Source organism: Hemiscyllium ocellatum, chromosome 3 (genome assembly GCF_020745735.1).
Source record: "Hemiscyllium ocellatum isolate sHemOce1 chromosome 3, sHemOce1.pat.X.cur, whole genome shotgun sequence".
NCBI classification, from domain to species: domain Eukaryota; kingdom Metazoa; phylum Chordata; class Chondrichthyes; order Orectolobiformes; family Hemiscylliidae; genus Hemiscyllium; species Hemiscyllium ocellatum.
Window position 1 is genome coordinate 68,358,000 of NC_083403.1, and position 19,220 is coordinate 68,377,219.

Genomic DNA, 19,220 nt, shown 5'->3' on the forward strand with positions numbered 1-19,220 from the left:
TGGAGGCCTGTGACCAGTAGAGTGCCACAAGATTGATGCTGAGTTCACTACTTTTTGTAATTTACATAAATGATTTGGATATGAACATAGGAGGTATAGTTAGTAAGTTTGCAGATGATAGCAAAATTGGAAGTGTAGTGGACACCGTAACCTTCTAGATTACAATGGGATCTGGCCCATTTGATCAAATGGGCTGAAGAGTGGCAGATGGATTTAATTTAGATAAAGGTAAGGTGCTGCATTTTGGGAAAGCAAATCAGAGCAGGACTTATACACTTAATGGTAAGGTCCCAGGGAGCGTTGTTGAAAACAAGAGACCTTGGAGTGCAGGTTCATTGCTCCTTGAAAGTACACTCACAGGTAGATAGGATAGTGAAGAAGGTGATTGGTATGCTTTCCTTATTGGTCAGAGCATTAAATATAGGAGCTGGGAGGTCATGTTGCACCAGTACAGGATGTCGATTAGACCACTTTTGGAATATTGCGTGCAATTCTTGTCTCCTGACCAATTGGAAAGACGTTGTGAAACCTGAAAGGGTTCAGAAAAGATTTGCAAGGATGTTGCTAGGGTTGGAGGATTTGAGCTATAGGGAGAGGCTGAATAGGCTTGGGCTGTTTTCCCTGAAGTGTCAGAGTCTAAAGTGTGACCTTAGAAATTTATAAAATCATGAGGAGTATGGATAGGATAAATAGACAAAGTCTTTTTCCAGGGTTAGGGAAGGCCAGAACTAGAAGACATACATTTAGGATGAGAGGGGAAAGATATAAAAGGGACCTCAGAGGCAACTTTTTCATGCAGAGAGTGGTGCATGTATGGAATGAGCTGCCAGAGGAAGTGGTGGAGGCTTGTACAATTGCAACATTTAAAAGGCATCTGGATGAGTATATGAATAGAAAGGTTTTTTAGGGATATGAGCCACATGTTGGCAAATAGGACTAGATTAGGTTAGAATATCTGGTCGTCATGAATGAGTTGGACCGAAGAGTCTGTTCCCCTGCTGTACATCTCTATGACTCTGTGACTTTACTCCAGAAAAGATTTCAATGACCCAAAAATGTGAACCCTTCTCCTCTGCATTAGTCCTCAGCCATTCATTCATCTGCTCTATCGTCCTATTCCTATCCCCACTCGTTCATAGCACTGGGAGTAATTCTGATATTACTACCCTTGAGGACCTCCTTTTGAATTTCCTGCCTAACTTTCTTTATTCTTCCTTCAGAATCTCATCTTTTTCCCTTCCTATCGTTGGTTCTAATGTGTATAATGACTTCCTGCTGGTCCCTCTCCCATTTGAGAACATTCTGCATCCTCTCTGAGATATCCTTGATCCTGGCACCAGTGAAGCAACAAACCATCCTGATTTTTTGCTGCTGACTGCAGAAATGTCTCTTTGTGCCTCTGACTAGAGACACCCCTATCACAATCAAACACTTGGAGCCTGATGTACCTCTCAGTACATTAGAGCCTGTATTGATATCAGAAACTTGGCTGTTCATGCTACATTCCCCTGAGAGTCCATCACCCCCTATATTTTCCAAAACAGCATACTTGTTTGAAATGGGCATAGCCACAGAAGGCTCTTGCACTACCTATCTATCCCTCCTACCTTTCCTGGAGTTAACCCTTTTACCTACTATCTGTGGCTTTTCTCCCTTCCTATAATTGCCATCCATCACATTCCCAGCTCTTGTAAATTCCTCATTGCCTCGAATTGTCACTCCAACTGATCCATGTGATCTGATAGGATTTGCAACCAAAGACACTTACTGCAGACACAATCATCAGTAACATGGAAACTCTCCCTAAACTCGCACATCCGACATGAAGACCATGTCACTCTACTAAATACCATCTTTGCACCTTCACAATCTACAGACCCAGAAAATAGCACCGCTATTTTGCTCGAAAAACAATGCTCCAGGCTAACTTAGTAGTTATGGTTTATATTTTTAAAAATTTAATCAAGAGACAGACTTTAATGAAAAATATAATCAAGAAAGAACCCACTCTACTGACTACTGCAGACTTACAACAAGGTTACATGTTAAAAGCTATGTTTTTATCTGTTCCTGTGCTGTGAGCTTTCTCACATAGGTTCCTCCAAGATCAGCTATGAATTTTGCTGTTTTTTAATTTTTCCTGGATGCAATCCGATGTCCAGAGATACATGAGCTCAAACAGCAAAAGTAGTAACTGTACAGATTCAAAGCTATGTTAGTTAGCAGTATAGGTTTCTTTCTCTCCCTCCCTCACTGACCATGTGGTCGCTGCTTTTTGTCTGTCTTTCTCCCTTTAAGAAGTACCATTATTTTAACTTTTTTCCTCAAAGTTCCAAAACATGCAACAGCATATAAAACAGTAATTGCTGCTCCTGGGATTGGAGGAAATCACCTCCAACACCTCAAAAAAGGAGCAGCTCTTATAGCCATACTTGTTTCCCATCCTCCAATGTTAATTGAATAAACTTTGCAAATATCTCACAATACATTCTGGTCAGTTTAGAATTGTGACACTTTACTGATATTCCTCATAGCACTGTTGCATTTTCTTATTTGTTTCAACTATAATTCAAAGCAAAAGTCTTTTTTTTAATAAGTAGTACACTGTAATAAGAAATGTAAGATTTCCTTTTAAGTGATGATCTCACATTGTTAAACATTATGTCTCCTGCAGTGAAGCACAGTCTTAAGCATTTCCAAGTCATGAATTTCCTTGCAGCTCCTGCATAGCATTTAACTAATATTCCGATTCTGCAGGCTAACATATGCCAGACCGAACTGCCCTTGAACATGTCTGTATGACTTGATTGAGTATGATCTAAATAGGCACTAGAATAAACTAGAATTTGTAGATCATGGACAACTCACAATTTTCTTAGTTGGTTAAACATTTTCTGTAACCTTCAGCTGAAATATTTTATGCCCTGTTGAGTTGCTGGAATTGATTGCTGATAACAGCATGAAGAGGATAAAGGAGGATAAAGGGTAAATTGTGCATCTCCTCAAACATTTAAAATGTTCAGAAATAAATGGGAAGGACTGAAAAGGAGGTAATTACAACAATTCAATATCAAATCAAGTGCAAGAAAAAAAAATAAAGCTTAGGACAGAAATAATCAATTAAGTAAGTGATGAAAAAAGTGAATTTCAAGGTAAGAAATAAAAAAGTAATAGAAATTGAGATTGTAATATTCTCAAACAACATTTAATAACCTGAAAGAGTGAGAGCCACAAAATAAAAATGGAAAGAACTGCAGGCGTTGTAAATCAGAAACGAAAACTGAAATTTCTGGAAAAGCTCAGCAGGTCTGGCAGCATCTGTGGAGAGAAATCGGTTAACCTTTCAGGACTAGTGGCCCATGCTCAGAACTGTGGAATTGCAGTTCCAACAAAGGGTCCCTGGACTCAACGTTAACTCTGATTTCTCTCCATAGATGCACCAGACCTGCTGAGCTTTTCAAACAATTCCAGTTCTTGTTTAATTGTTCACATTCTGGGCAAGAGAAAATGATTGGTAGACATCATAATTAGGAAAAAGTGAGGACTGCAGATGCTGGAGATCAGAGGCGAAGAGTGTGGTGCTGGAAAAGCACAGGAGGTCAGGCAGCATCTGAGGAGCAGGGGAATCAGCGATTCGGACATAACATTTCTGATGCAGGGCTTATGCCTGAAAAGTCAATTCTCCTGCTTCTCAGGTGCTTCCTAACTGGCTGTGCTTTTCCAGCACCACACTCTTCTACAATCATCATAATTAATGCATTATTAACAGAACATTTCATTAATGAATAGATTTTACTTTCTGTGGTTCGTATAATAGCTATTAATTTCTAAACACAACAGCTTCATTAACTTTACAAGTGGTGAACTGTAAGATGCCATTTTCATGAGTCTAATGATGGAGAAACTAAATCATCCAACAACATCATAACAATTTACAAATTATAGGTTATTTTTCCTTTGTTGGTAGTTGCTGGCTGACCTGTATGCTCACAACATATGTCATTCACCACCATTATTATTTCAACGAGTTCCATTCTGATACTTTTCTTACAGTAACTCAGATTGAGCAACGGCACCCATTATTTCACAGTGCTCATATGCCAACTCACTTCCACCTCCCACTGATACACACACACACACACACACACATACACACACACACACACACACACACACACAGAGGAATCAGACATCTGGCACCTCCCTCATGATCTGGGTCCTTTCTATCTTGTCAGCAAGCATGTCCAGCAATAAGAGTTAAGAGAAGGATTGAGTGTGATGGCAGTAGGTACATGAGCACCTTATTATCATCCAGCAAAGCCATGTCAAGGGGTGATCCCTCCTGGTAAGTGAATAGGAAGTGAAGTGCTGGGGAAATGTGAGATCATTGACGGCGAGAGGTGAGTGTCAGTCTTTCTGTGAATATCACACATCAGATACTTCGGCTGATATGGGCTACGTAACTTGCCTGTGCAGTGGTTGGATGATGTCCCCATGAGTGGGAGCTTACACTGAGTAGAATATGACGAGTGCAGGATACTGTTCATTCCCTTCCTGCACTAAAGCCAGCTACACTTGTATAGACCATCAGTTCTGACCTGCGTTGCAACCCTACTTCGGGTTGCTAGGGTCAAGTGAGTAAACCTTCTGATACCACACCTAAAGACGATAACTTCCCTTCCTTCCCAGATTGCCTGGAGCCTAACATGTAATGAGGTCTCACTAAATCTTGAGGCTAACTTGAGTCCACTCTGAGATCTCATCAGTGGATGTCCAACCATCACAGGCCCCTGTGATGCTACACTTTTGCGGTGAGTGAAAGGGTTGCCTGTTTTTCTTTAAAAATAGCATCTGAGTCTTCAGCCTCAGAAAATCCAGGCAAGGCTGAGAATTTCCTTCCTGCCCTCACCATGTGATTCCCCATTTAAACTTGCATTCCAACTTGCTTGCATATGTAATGAGCTGAAAATTGTGTAAATGTTATAACCATGGTAAAAGTGACAATATCTGAGATGTCAGATGCCCCATTTAAACTCCAAATGGAATACCCCAGCTATAATTTCCTCCCAGATGCAATGCAAAAATCAGCTTCCATAAGATTAATGCATCCTAAGAGCTTAAATGAATCCTTATGCAAAATAACAGTTCTAATAACATGTACACATAAAGCTGGAGTTACATATGCGATCTTAATCTCTGAATTCCTTAACATAGAACATTACAGAGCATTACAGGCCATTTGGGCCTCAATGTTGCGCCAACCTGTCATACTAATCTGAAGCCCATCTAACCTACACTATTCCATGTACATCCATATGCTTGTCCAATGACAACTTAAATGTACTTAAAGTTGGCGAATCTACTACCGTTGCAGGCAAAGCGTTCCATACCCTTACTACTCTCTGAGTAAAGAGACTACCTCTGACATCTATCCTATATCTATCAGCCCTCAATTTAAAGCTATGTCCCCTTGTGCTCACCGTCACCATACTTGGAAAAAGGCTCTCCCTGTCCACCCTATCTAACCCTCTGATTATCTTATATGTCTCTATTAAGTCACCTCTCAACCTTCTTCTCTCCAACGAAAACAGCCTCAAGTCCCTCAGCCTTTCCTCATAAGACCTTCCCTGCATACTAGGCAACATCCTAGTAAATCTCCTCTGCACCCTTTCCAAAGCTTCCACATCCTTCTTATAATGTGGTAACCAGAACTATACACAATACTCCAAGTGCTGCCGCACCAGAGTTTTGTACAGCTGTAGCATAACCTCCTGGTTCTGGAACTCAATCCCTCTATTAGTAAAAGCTAAAACACTGTATGCCTTCTTAACAACCCTGTCACTTCTGAGGATCATATCAAGCCAAAGCAAGTTTTAAACTGAAGGGTCATTTGCAGCCATGAGCAATAACAGAGGGTAGAATCTTACTGGTAATGAATGACATGGACAATGGGGAGATTTGAGGCAGAATCATGTGACAGCTCCAGTGAGGTCTAGCTCGACATTGAGAGCAATTGGCTGTATAGTTCATGTATACCCTGGGCAGTGAGTAAATTTCTCATTAGACAACAGCAAGATGCCAACCAAGAGGAATTGTAGTTGGTTAAATGCTTTCTTAGAGTAAAACGTGAGGTCTGCAGATGCTGGAGATCAGAGCTGAAAATGTGTTGCTGGTTAAAGCGCAGCAGGTCAGGCAGCATCCAAGGAACAGGAAATTCGACGTTTCAGGCATAAGCCCTTCATCAGGAATGAGGAAAGTGTGTCCAGCAGGCTAAGATAAAAGGTAGGGAGGAGGGACTTGGGGGAGGGGCGATGGAGATGTGATAGGTGGAAGGAGGTCAAGGTGAGGGTGATAGGCCGGAGTTGGGTGGGGGCGGAGAGGTCAGGAAGAAGATTGCAGGTTAGGAGGACGGTGCTGAGTTCGAGGGAATCGACTGAGACAAGTTGGGGGGAGGGGAAATGAGGAAACTGGAGAAATCTGAGTTCATCCCCTGTGTTTGGAGGGTTCCCAGGTGGAGGATGAGGCTCTCTTCCTCCAACCGTCGTGTTGTTATGTTCTGGCGATGGAGGAGTCCAAGGACCTGCATGTCCTTGGTGGAGTGGGAGGGGGAGGTAAAGTGTTGAGCCACGGGGTGGTTGGGTTGGTTGGTCCGGATGTCCCAGAGGTGTTCCCTGAAGCGTTCCGCAAGTAGGCGTCCCGTCTCCCCAATATAGAGGCCACATCGGGTGCAGCGGATGCAATAGATGATGTGTGTGGAGGTGCAGGTGAATTTGTGGCAGATATGGAAGGATCCCTTGGGGCCTTGGAGAGAGGTAAGGGAGGAGGTGTGGGCGCAAGTTTTGCATTTCTTGCGGTTGCAGGGGAAGGTGCCGGGAGTGGAGGTTGGGTTGGTGGGGGGTGTGGACCTGACGAGGGAGTCACGGAGGGAGTGGTCTTTTCGGAACGCTGATAGGGGAGGGGAGGGAAATATATCTCTGGTGGTGGGGTCCGTTTGGAGGTGGCGGAAATGACGGCGGATGATACGCTGTATACGGAGGTTGGTGGGGTGGTAGGTGAGAAACAGTGGGGTTCTGCCCCCTGCCCCCTGTAAAAACGCCATCCCATATTCATAATTCCTTCGTCTCCGCCGCATCTGCTCCCAGGAGGACCAGTTCCGTTACTGTACAGCCCAGATGGCCTCCTTCTTCAAAGACCACAGATGCCCCCCAGACGTGATCGACGATGCCCTCCACCGCATCTCCTCCACTTCCCGCTCCTCCGCTCTTGAGCCCTGCCCCTCCAACTGCCACCAAGACAGAACCCCACTGGTTCTCACCTACCACCCCACCAACCTCCATATACAGCGTATCATCCGCCGTCATTTCCGCCACCTCCAAACGGACCCCACCACCAGGGATATATTTCCCACCCCTTCCCTATCAGCGTTCCGAAAAGACCACTCCCTCCGTGACTCCCTCGTCAGGTCCACACCCCCCACCAACCCAACATCCACTCCCGGCACCTTCCCCTGCAACCGCAAGAAATGCAAAACTTGCGCCCACACCTCCTTCCTTACCTCTCTCCCAGGCCCCAAGGGATCCTTCCATATCCGCCACAAATTCACCTGCACCTCCACACACATCATCTATTGTATCCGCTGCACCCGATGTGGCCTCCTCTATATTGGGGAGACGGGCCGCCTACTTGTGGAACGCTTCAGGGAACACCTCTGGGACGTCCGGACCAACCAACCCAACCAACCCGTGGCTCAACACTTTACCTCCCCCTCCCACTCCACCAAGGACATGCAGGTCCTTGGACTCCTCCATCGCCAGAACATAACAACACGACGGTTGGAGGAAGAGCGCCTCATCTTCCGCCTGGGAACCCTCCTACCACAAGGGATGAACTCAGATTTCTCCAGTTTCCTCATTTCCCCTCCCCCCAACTTGTCTCAGTCGATTCCATCGAACTCAGCACCGCCCTCGTAACCTGCAATCTTCTTCCTGACCTCTCCGCCCCCACCCCACTCCGGCCTATCACCCTCACCTTGACCTCCTTCCACCTATCACATCTCCATCACCCCTTCCCCAAGTCCCTCCTCCCTACCTTTTATCTTAGCCTGCTGGACACACTTTCCTCATTCCTGATGAAGGGTTTATGCCTGAAACGTCGAATTTCCTGTTCCTTGGATGCTGCCTGACCTGCTGCGCTTTAACCAGCAACACATTTTCAGCTCTAAATGCTTTCTTAATGGAGCAAACTCCTTCATAACTATGTGGCTTCACTTCTTACTAAATGCATCAAACAAACTAGACATCAAGAATTCTCAAAATGAAATGGAAGTCAGGGCAAGCATCTGGTGACTTTAGCTCACTGCTGACTGTGAACAGCCTCCATGTTGCTCAGCACCTAACAGCATCTTCAGCAACATGGGCAGCAGCCAAACATACTCCTCATCCATAGACATTTGCACTTGATTATTGCCAACCCCTTCAGGATTCTCCCCCCCCACCATCCCTATCCATTTGGAGGACACTGAGAAAGCACAGACCTGCATTGCAGCCTGAACCAACAGCTAGGGTTGACCAATTGCTGTAAGGATGTTTTGCAATAAGGTCAGGGACCCAGTTCCGGAATGGACCTGGTTTCATCTGAGAGCTGCTCATTTCCTCTCTTTATGCTCATTTACCTTGTGAGGAAGGACTTCTGGAGAGATTACTAGATTTTCCCATTCCCTTGTCACTATGCCTTTGATGCTGAGGACTAGTGGCGAGGACAGTGAAGTGCAAGCTTGTTTGGAGCAGCTGGGTCTCCACAGTGTAGGCTGCATACCCGTAGTCTTTGAGTTATGAAAGCCATTGTCTCTCCCATCTCTGCCTGCCCATCCTGTTCCTCCCTGTGCATGTTAGCAAACTCCCTGATTGCCAACACCACAGTTCCCTCTCCTGCCTGACACTGAGCAGGTGTTTGGGCTCTGACAGTTCTCCGAGTGCCGGCTGCCTGGGCATTTCTTTCTCAATCAGTTGAGGAATATCAGTGAGGTGCTCAGCAGCTTGTGCTCCTAAACTCTCTAAGCCTGAGAGTCAGAACTGGTGGGTGTGCAAGAGGCAGATATTCCCTCTCAGGTCTCAGTACTCCTGTTCTCAGTGATCAAGGACATGGATCCTAATGGAGCAGCCCAATTCTCTATTGAGATTGTAGACATCCCATTGGTACTTGTAAAACAAAAAGGATGAAAGCTGTCATAGCTAGTGGTTAGAAGAAGTATGCAATGAATGATACTGACTACAGAGTTAGATTAGATTCCCTACAGTGTGGAAACAGGCTCTTCGGCCAAACATGTCCACACCGACCCTTCGAAGTGTAACCCACTCAGACCCATTTCACTCTGACTAATGCACCTAACACTATGGGGATTTTAACTTGGCCAATTCACCCCACTTGCACATCTTTGTGACGATGGGAGGAAACTGGAGCACCCAAAATAAACCACCTAGACATGGGGAGAATATGCAAATTCCACACAGTCACCCAAGGCTGTAATTGAACCTGGGATCCTGGTGCTGTGAGGCAGCAGTGCTAACCACTGAGCCACCATGCTACCCCACAGTTTAAGGTTTAGAAATATGTGCTTTACACCACAACAAGGATAGAACTTTCCTGGTTCTCACCTTCCACCACACTAACTTCAGAATATAGTGCATTATCCTCCGCTATTTCTGCCACCTACAAACAGACCCCACCACCAAAGATATATTTTCCTCCTCACCCCTATGAACATTCTGCAGAGACCATTCCCTCCGTGACTCCCTCGTTAGGTCCATGCCCCCCCAACCAACCCACCCTCCACCCCCAGCACCTTCCCTTGCTGCCACAAGAAGTGTAAAACCTGCACCCACACCTCCCCCCTTGTCTTCGTCCAAGGCCCCAAAGGATCTTTTCACATCCGGCAGACATTTTCCTGCATCTTCACCCCCCTTTTCTACTGTGTCCATTGCTCTGTGATTTCCTGTACATCAGGGAGGCAGGACACCAACTTGTGGAGCCTTTCAGGGAACATCTCTGTGAACTGGAGGAAGAAAGCCTCACCTTTCACCTTGGGATCCTTCAACCACACAGCATCAATATCGACTTCACTGGTTTCCAAATCTCCCCTTTTCCCACTTCATTTCAGATCCAACCTTCCAACTCGGCACCGCCTTCTTGACCTGTCCTACCTTCCATCTTTCTTCTCACCTATCCGCTCCACCCTCCCTACTGATCTATCACAATCAGCCCCACCTGCATCCAACCTGTCTTTCCCCCCCCCCCCCCCAACCCCAGCCCAAAGTCCACACCTCCCCCTCCCCCCATATTTATCTCTCAGCCCGCCTCCCCACTTCACAATCTTGATGAAGGGCTTCTGCCTGAAATGTCGACTCTCCTGCTCCTTGATTGCTGCTTGACCTTCTATGCTTTTCCAGCACCACATAGTTTAATATTGCAAGAAAAACTGGTCATTTTTGAAGTAAGTAATGCCAAACTGTACCTGAAACAGATTTTAATATTTTGGTGAACTTTGCTGACTTTAGCAACAGCCTTGGCTGCACCTAAAGCATGTAATTGTCATTGAGCTACCACTATGGCTTCCTAGTTGTGTCCATCCTCAAATAATCTATCAGTGGTATGGCTTTCTTTTCTTGCACAGAAGATTCTTCCTAAAGGCTTTATAAGGTGGGGATGTCATGATTGAGTCAATGAACCTCTCAGACAGTTCCTCTTCAGAAAAGTCACACACTTGCATCTTCCAACTGTAAACAGTATTTTTTTTATTGATTATAACAGGGAGTAACATGTTTTCAGTAGCATGTCATGTTTCAAATGTTCTTTGGCAAAATCGAAGATGAGATCTTCATATCCTCAGGTCAGATGCCGTGATATAGTGATGATATCATGAGTATGCATTCTAAAAATATAATGATATACAGATTGGGATGCATAACGGTCGAGAGTGCAGTGCTGGAAAAGCACTGCAAGTCAGGCATCAGGATGAAGGGTGTATGCCCGAAACATCAATTCTCCTGCTCCTCAGATGCTGCCTGACTTGCTGTGCTTTTTCAGCACTACACTCTCAACTATGAACTCCAGTGTCTGCAGCCCTCATTTTCTCCTGGGATGCATAACAAAACAATTAAGTGCTGTGCATAACTTTTTATGTAGATTCAACAAATACACAATAGATTGGCATTTCTTGAAAGAGAATTATCAGTTTTTTCCTATCAGCTTTTCCTAAGAATTATAGAAGCTAAATATCTACAGTGTCATGTTTTGTCTCTGTCAGAAGCACAACTAACTCCTATATTAAAACTGTATATCTTGCAGTCATCAGTTATGCAGAAGTATTCTCACATTTTTGTGATACATTTTCCTTCAAAGTGGAAGTAACAACTGAATACTAAACAGATGTGGAGGCATCCAGGTCAAGGTACTCATTTGTTAGGGGATTTAACAGCAGAGGCAGAGGCTATAAATGTAAAAGTTAGTTGTACTCTCCTGAGAGCCATCCTTCTTTCTCCTTCTTCGAACAATGTATGCAGCAAGCATTGCCACTGAATGTGTCCTTGTGGCTAATTCCTTCACAGCAGACTTTGCATATGCTGTTGCATCTTGTTTGCTCTCAGCACCTGAACCACTCAACACAGACATCTCAGATGCAGCTCTGCTTTTGTAGCCAGTTAAGTTGTTCATACAGCTGGAATAACTAAGCTTCTGGATAATGAATAGATTCAGGACATAAATGACCTTACACGTTGTGATGTTGTTGAAGGTTAAAAACATTTTTTTTGGATAATGGCTCTAAATAACATGATACAAGTATTACCTACCACTTGTCTGTCCAAGTCTCAACCTTGGCAAGGTTTAGTTGTAGGCTGGGGAGATTCTATCTTCTGCATTTTACATTGCCTGCTCTAAAAAAGTTTAATAACTTGCTTTTTTTAAATCATAAAACTATGTTTATCAGCATTATAAACAGTTATGGGATTTTTTGACTTTTCATTTGTTTTATTACATTTAGTTTGAAATAAGATTTCTGTTTCTCTTAATGCTACGTATTTGTATTATTTACATTAATTCATGTTTCATCTCTTACCGCTGAAGGGAGTTCTATATTTAATCTACTGTGTACAGGTAGACTCATTTTGGTAGTACCTCATGCCCTCAGAGGTTTGAGATACAGAGATCTGTTTGCATCAACACAGGTTGTGTAGACCCATTGCTTCCCATGCAAACAGTGCATTGAACAACTAAAATGTATTTGAGTATATCAGAAAAGATATGCTGTCACCACTTACATAGCACTAAACAAACCACCCTGCACATTGAGGTTGGTCTCCGAGTCAGCCACTTTGTTTTCGAGCAGAAATACTCAGGTGGTGATTGATGCAAAATGAAAGATGATATTGAAACTGGCACTCATGATATACAGTGCTTAATATTCTTATGCTTCACTGGGCTAACGTGCTAGAAAAGAAGTCCTACTATTCTCAATGTTGTCACAAAAGTTAAAGTATTTAAAATTATGCGAAGTCCCAAATGCAACTGACTTTTAGACCCAGGTTGACAGAATGGTTGAGGTTTCTGTACTTAACAAAAGTTATTATTTATGGCAAGTAATTAGACTGTAGCTGTAAATAAACTATTATGAACTAATGACATACATTTCTACTAATTTAACTGTATCCCCCTTTTAAACTCTCTCGTGCTATCACACGTTGTCTCTCACTCTCACACTCACACTCTCTCTCACACACTCTCTCTCACACACACACTCTCTCTCTCACACACACTCTCTCTCACTCTCTCTCTCACTCACTCTCTCTCTCAGACACTCTCTCTCTCACACACACTCTCTCTCTCACACACTCCCTCTCACACACTCTCTCTCTCTCACACACTCCCTCTCACACACTCTCTCTCTCACACACTCTCTCTCTCACACACTCACAATCAATTAGGGTTGTGGACAGAAAGAGAACAGGGAAAATGATTCAGCGGTCTCTGTTCACAGTTCTTCCACTGGTCAGGATACTACTTCTTGGTTTTCCTTTTCTGGATGCTCACACTGGATTGCAGGACTGATAGGGTGGCTGGTTCACTCTGAAAGATCTCTGCTGTATTAATTGAAAGTTACAGCTTGCAGCAACACCTGGAGAGAAAATAAGCTGGTTTCCTTCAGGTTTAAAATGCTTTTCATTGTCGAGAACAGAGCAAGCTCTTGAGCTAGTAGAGATCTGATGAATACTTTGTGTCTTGTCTTGGCCCCAAGATGTTCCGCTACCCAACAACCAATGACTTAGTTGTTGGCAAACAGAAGACTTTGTCATTGGTTTATGGACTGATGACTAGTTATCAATCAGCTACTTGTACCATGCAAAGCTCGACAACCTCTCAGCTCCAGTTTATCTGCAACCACACTTTAACCACTGCCCAAACAAGCAGCTGTGTAAATAGTACTTGCATTGAGTGTCAAGTTACTTGCTTTCAAGACATACAGTCGGTTTCTTCAATAACATGATGACACCATTCTTGTGCAACCCTGCATTGTAGAAAAATCACATTTTAGAAACAGCACCTAAAGTGTCGGTGCTGTTGTTGTGTTACAGCCAACATGTATTTTAAATGTTTTTCGCTGTAGAAGCAGTGTCCCCAATTTGTCAATCATGTTACAGTGAATTCATGTTGATGAAACACATTATAACTGGATGACCTTTATAGCAATCCTCCAGAAATCCAAATTTTAAAACATTTCTTCTCTCATTTCAGTCCATAAAATTTACAGAAGGACAAGGGCACAATCTTTACAATATTCAGTTCCATTGCAGCTAATTAATTTAAACAATATATGCTGAGTATAATCAACAGCAAGTCTGAAACCATCCACTATATGGCAACATCCAAGGTAAATCTCTACACTCTGACAGGCGTACACAATCTTTGCAACATTACATGATTATGAATAACGCAGCGGGATTTTTTTTATGATTGCTATGGTCTTGAGTATTTGGAAGTTAATGCAAAATGTTCCAGGCATACACTGTTTCTTTAATTATGCTCTTCAAGGTGTGGCTTGCAGTAATTATTTTTATATTTTTATTCATTGAATGTGACTAAAACTTACACAACTGAAAATGTGTTGCTGGTTAAAGCACAGCAGGTCAGGCAGCATCTCAGGAATAGGGAATTGACGTTTCGAGCATAAGCCCTTCATCAGGAATGAGAGAGAGTAGCCAAGCAGGCTAAGATAAAAGGTAGGGAGGAGGGACTTGGGGGAGGGGCGATGGAGGTGGGATAGGTGGAAGGAGGTCAAGGTGAGGGTGATAGGCCGGAGTGGAGTGGGGGCGGAGAGGTCAGCAAGGAGATTGCAGGTTAGGAGGGCTGTGCTGAGTTGAGGGAACCGACTGAGACAAGGTGGGGGGAGGGGAAATGAGGAAACTGGAGAAATCTGAGTTTATCCGTTGTGATTGGAGGGTTCCCAGGCAGAAGATGAGGCGTTCCTCCTCCAGCCGTCGCGTTGTTATGTTCTGCCGGTGGAGGAGTCCAAGGACCTGCATGTCCTCGGTGGAGTGGGAGGGAGAGTTAAAGTGTTGAGCCACGGGGTGGTTGGGTTGGTTGGTCCGGGCGGCCCAGAGGTGTTCTCTGAAGCGTTCCGCAAGTAAGCGGCCTGTCTCCCCAATATAGAGGAGGCCACATCGGGTGCAGCGGATACAATAGATGATGTGTGTGGAGGTACAGGTGAACTTGTGGCGGATATGGAAGGATCCCTTGGGGCCTTGGAGGGAAGTGAGTGTGGAGGTGTGGGCGCAAGTTTTACATTTCCTGCGGTTGCAGGGGAAGGTGCCGGGGGTGGAGGTTGGGTTGGTGGGGGGTGTGGATCTGACGAGGGAGTCACGAAGGGAGTGGTCCTTGCGGAACGCTGATAGGGGAGGGGAGGGAAATATATCCTTGGTGGTGGGGTCCGTTTGGAGGTGGCGGAAATGACGGCGGATGATACGTTGTATGCAGAGGTTGGTGGGGTGGTAGGTGAGAACCAGTGGGGTTCTGTCTTGGTGGCGGTTGGAGGGGCGGGGCTCAAGGGCGGAGGAGCGGGAAGTGGAGGAGATGCGGTGGAGGGCATCGTCGATCACGTCTGGGGGGAATCTGCGGTCCTTGAAGAAGGAGGCCATCTGGGCTGTGCGGTGTTGGAACTGGTCCTCCTGGGAGCAGATGCGGCAGAGACGAAGGAATTGGGAATATGGGATGGAGTTTTTGCAGGGGGCAGGGTGGGAGGAGGTGTAGTCCAGGTAGCTGTGGGAGTCAGTCGATTTATAGTAGATGTCTGTGTTGAGTCGGTCGCCCGAGATAGAGATGGAAAGGTCTAGGAGGGGGAGGGAGGAGTCTGAGACAGTCCAGGTGAATTTAAGGTCGGGATGGAAGGTGTTAGTAAAGTTGATGAACTGTTCAACCTCCTCGTGGGAGCACGAGGCAGCGCCGATACAGTCATCGATGTAGCGGAGGAAAAGGTGTGGGGTGGTGCCAGTGTAGTTGCGGAAGATGGACTGTTCCACATATCCTACGAAGAGGCAGGCATAGCTGGGGGCCATGCGGGTGCCCATGGCGACTCCTTTAGTTTGGAGGAAGTGGGAGGATTGAAAAGAGAAGTTATTCAGGGTGAGGACCAGTTCAGTCAGTCGAAGGAGGGTGTCAGTGGAAGGGTACTGGTTGGTGCGGCGGGAAAGGAAGAAGCGGAGGGCTTTGAGTCCTTCGTGATGGGGGATGGAGGTGTACAGGGACTGGATGTCCATAGTGAAAATAAGGCGTTGGGGACCGGGGAAGCGAAAATCCTGGAGGAGGTGGAGGGCGTGGGTGATGTCCTAAACGTAGGTGGGGAGTTCTTGGACTAAAGGGGACAGGACCATGTCGAGGTATTGGGAGATGAGTTTGGTGGGGCAGGAGCAGGCTGAGACAATGTCTTACACAACATCAGGTTATAGTCCAACAGGTTTATTTGGAAGCACTAGCTTTATTTAGTGCTGCTCCTTTATTAGATAGCTAGTGGACAGGATCATAGGTTACAGAATTTATAATAAAAGATCAAAGTATCATACAACAATCTGTAAGGCAGTCAGTCCATGTGACATTTTATAAAAATTCCTACTTTGGAAATAGAACTAATCTGACTCAAAGTTGAGATACAATCAGACTCTAACCTCACACCGTTAATGCATTGTCTGAGCTGAGATGTCACCTTTTCTTTAAACAAAACCTTAAGTTATCTCCGGAATGTGACATGAAAGAAGTTTTGGGATTTACATATTAATGAATCGAAGCCTGCAATCCATTCTAAGTGATGAAACACTTACTAGCAAACTAGGTTTGTTCAATATATTGCATCAGTTGTACGTCACCTTGATCCTTTACTATAAATTCTGTGTCTTATGACCCTGCCCCACTAGCTACTTGATGGGGGAGCAGTACTCCGAAAGCTTTTACTTCCAAATAAACCTGTTGCTCAAAAACCTGATGTTGTGTGATTTCTAACTTTGTCTATCCCAGTTCCACACCAGCACCTCCACATTAAGGAATGTGAGCATTGCTGACTAGGACACCATTTATTGCCCATCTTTAATGACCCACTAAGAGTCAGTCATATTGCTTTCAGTCTAGAGTTACATATAGGTTAGACTGGGTAGGGACAATAGATTTCCTTCCCTAATGGATATCAGTGAATCAGATGGGATTTTATGGCCATCAATGGTTACCATTAGGTTAGCTTTTTATTCCTTTTTTTAATTGACTTAAATTGAACATCTACCATTGTGGGATATAGAGTCATAGATTAGAATACCTACAGTTTGGAAACAGACCCTTCAGTCCAACAGGTCCACATTGATCCTCTGAAGAGTATCCCATGAAGATCCATTCCTCTACTATCCTATAATCCTCCCTGACTAATGCATCTAACCTACACGTCCCTGAACAATATGGGCAATTTAGCATGGCCAATTCACCTAACCTGTACATCCTTGGATTATGTGAGGAAACTGGAGCACCCTGAGGAAACCCACGCAGACGAGGGAGAATGTGCAAACTCCACACAGACAGTCACCCGAGGCTGGAATCAAACCCAGGTCCTTGGCACTTTGAGGCAGCAGTGCTAACCACTGAGCCACCATGCCACCCCAAATATAGCATCATATTCAGAACATTGCCTTGGTGTTATGCATTGCCAGTGCATGGCCATCTTGCCTATATTTATGATTGATTGCCATAGTACATGATGATACACAAGATTCTGCAGCATGAAATTATGGGCAATTTAATAAAAGCATTAGGTTGATGGACAATCTTATTATTGTTTTTGTTATTGACTTCTCTCAATATGTTCAAGAAAAATTTCCTCAACTACTTTATTCTGTGACTTTTATATGAAACTAGATGAACATGGAGTTACTCCCCCACCAAAAAATTACATTATTCATGACATTGATTCAGGCCCTTAACCGAGGTAGTACTGAAATGTGTTTATCAGCTCATAGGGCATAGAAACCATATATCTTCAGGGAAAAATGATGAATATTTAAATTTCTAACCATATTACCATGAGAGCATGGTGTGCTGAAACATGTTGTGTATTATAACTCCAAGTTTAAACGCCAAGTCTGATGAATGTGTATTTCACATTGTGAACATGCTGCTTATGAACTGTAAGTGGCATATGGTTAGGCAAAGCTTTCATCAAGGATCTTAAGTGTTGTGGCAGAGGGTCATTTTCAAGTAATAAGTCCTGCATGTTTGCCTTAAGCAGTTGGGAATAACTTGCAGTCTTATTAATCTTGTCATAAACACTCATTGCTACTGATAGTTTTTGTTCTAAATGTAGTGCTGTAAAGTGCTTCTATCATGAACACTGACTTCTTTATGCAGGAGGCCCGGCTGTTCATTTTCACACCGCTGGCTTAGTTTTAGCCACCATTTGTTGTTTGAGTTTTGAAATCAGTCTTTTTGCAGTACTGCACCAACTGCTGAGCTGAGACAGGTGCAGGGATCAAAGAGGCTCACCAAATGCAAACATCTGGAAGCAAAATGATAATAGGTCCATTTTGTTGCTAAAGTCACCCTGGGAATATGACGTTTCGAAATATCAGAATATATAGTTAGATCAATGATCCAACCATTGATGAGAAACAAATTAAGAAAGCGTACCTCAACAAGCCATGCACAACAATACAGTTTAATGTTAAAAATAGCAGAAAATTACTCTACAAACTGGCAATGGATTGTTTCCTGCATGGTAGATTATTTAGCACAAAACTACAGAAAACAGAACATTATCTCTTTCAGATATATCTCACTTGGCATTTCAAAGTACTTTCTCATTTTAACTATACAGTGCTTCAGTTGTATTTTGAATTTTGCAGTAACAAGGAATAATGCAGAAAAATGTATGCATTTCAGGAAATTGCCACATAAGACACAAATGTTTCCAGGCACCTTCTTGCCTCCATTCTCTGCTTTCATTAGAACATAGAACATAGCAACATACAGCGCAGTACAGGCCCTCTGGCCCTCAATGTTGCGCTGATCCAAGCCCACCTAACCTACACTAGCCCATTATCCTCCATATGCCTATCCAATGCCCGTTTAAATGCCCATAAAGAGGGAGAGTGCACCACTGCTACTGGCAGGGCATTCCATGAACTCAACGACTCGCTGAGTAAAGAATCTACCCCTAACATCTGTCCTACACCTACCTCCCCTTAATTTAAAGCTATGCCCCCTCATAATAACTGACTCCATACATGGAAAAAGGTTCTCATTGTCAACCCTATCTAAATCCCTAATCATCTTGTACACCTCTATCAAGTCACCCCTAAACCTTCTTTTCTCCAATGAAAACAGCCCCAAGTGCCTCAGCCTTTCCTCATACGATCTTCCTACCATACCAGGCAACATCCTGGTAAACCTCCTCTGTACCCGTTCCAGTGCCTCCACATCCTTCCTATAGTATGGCGACCAAAACTGCACACAATACTCCAGATGCGGCTGCACCAGAGTCTTATACAACTGCAACATGACCTCAGGACTCCGGAACTCAATTCCTCTACCAATAAAAGCCATTGTTTTCAAACTAAAACAGGTAACCTGAAAGATAATTGTTGCAGAGAAAATAAGAAAGAAAAAGATCAAAAAATATAACTTCTTGGTCTGCACTCCCATTC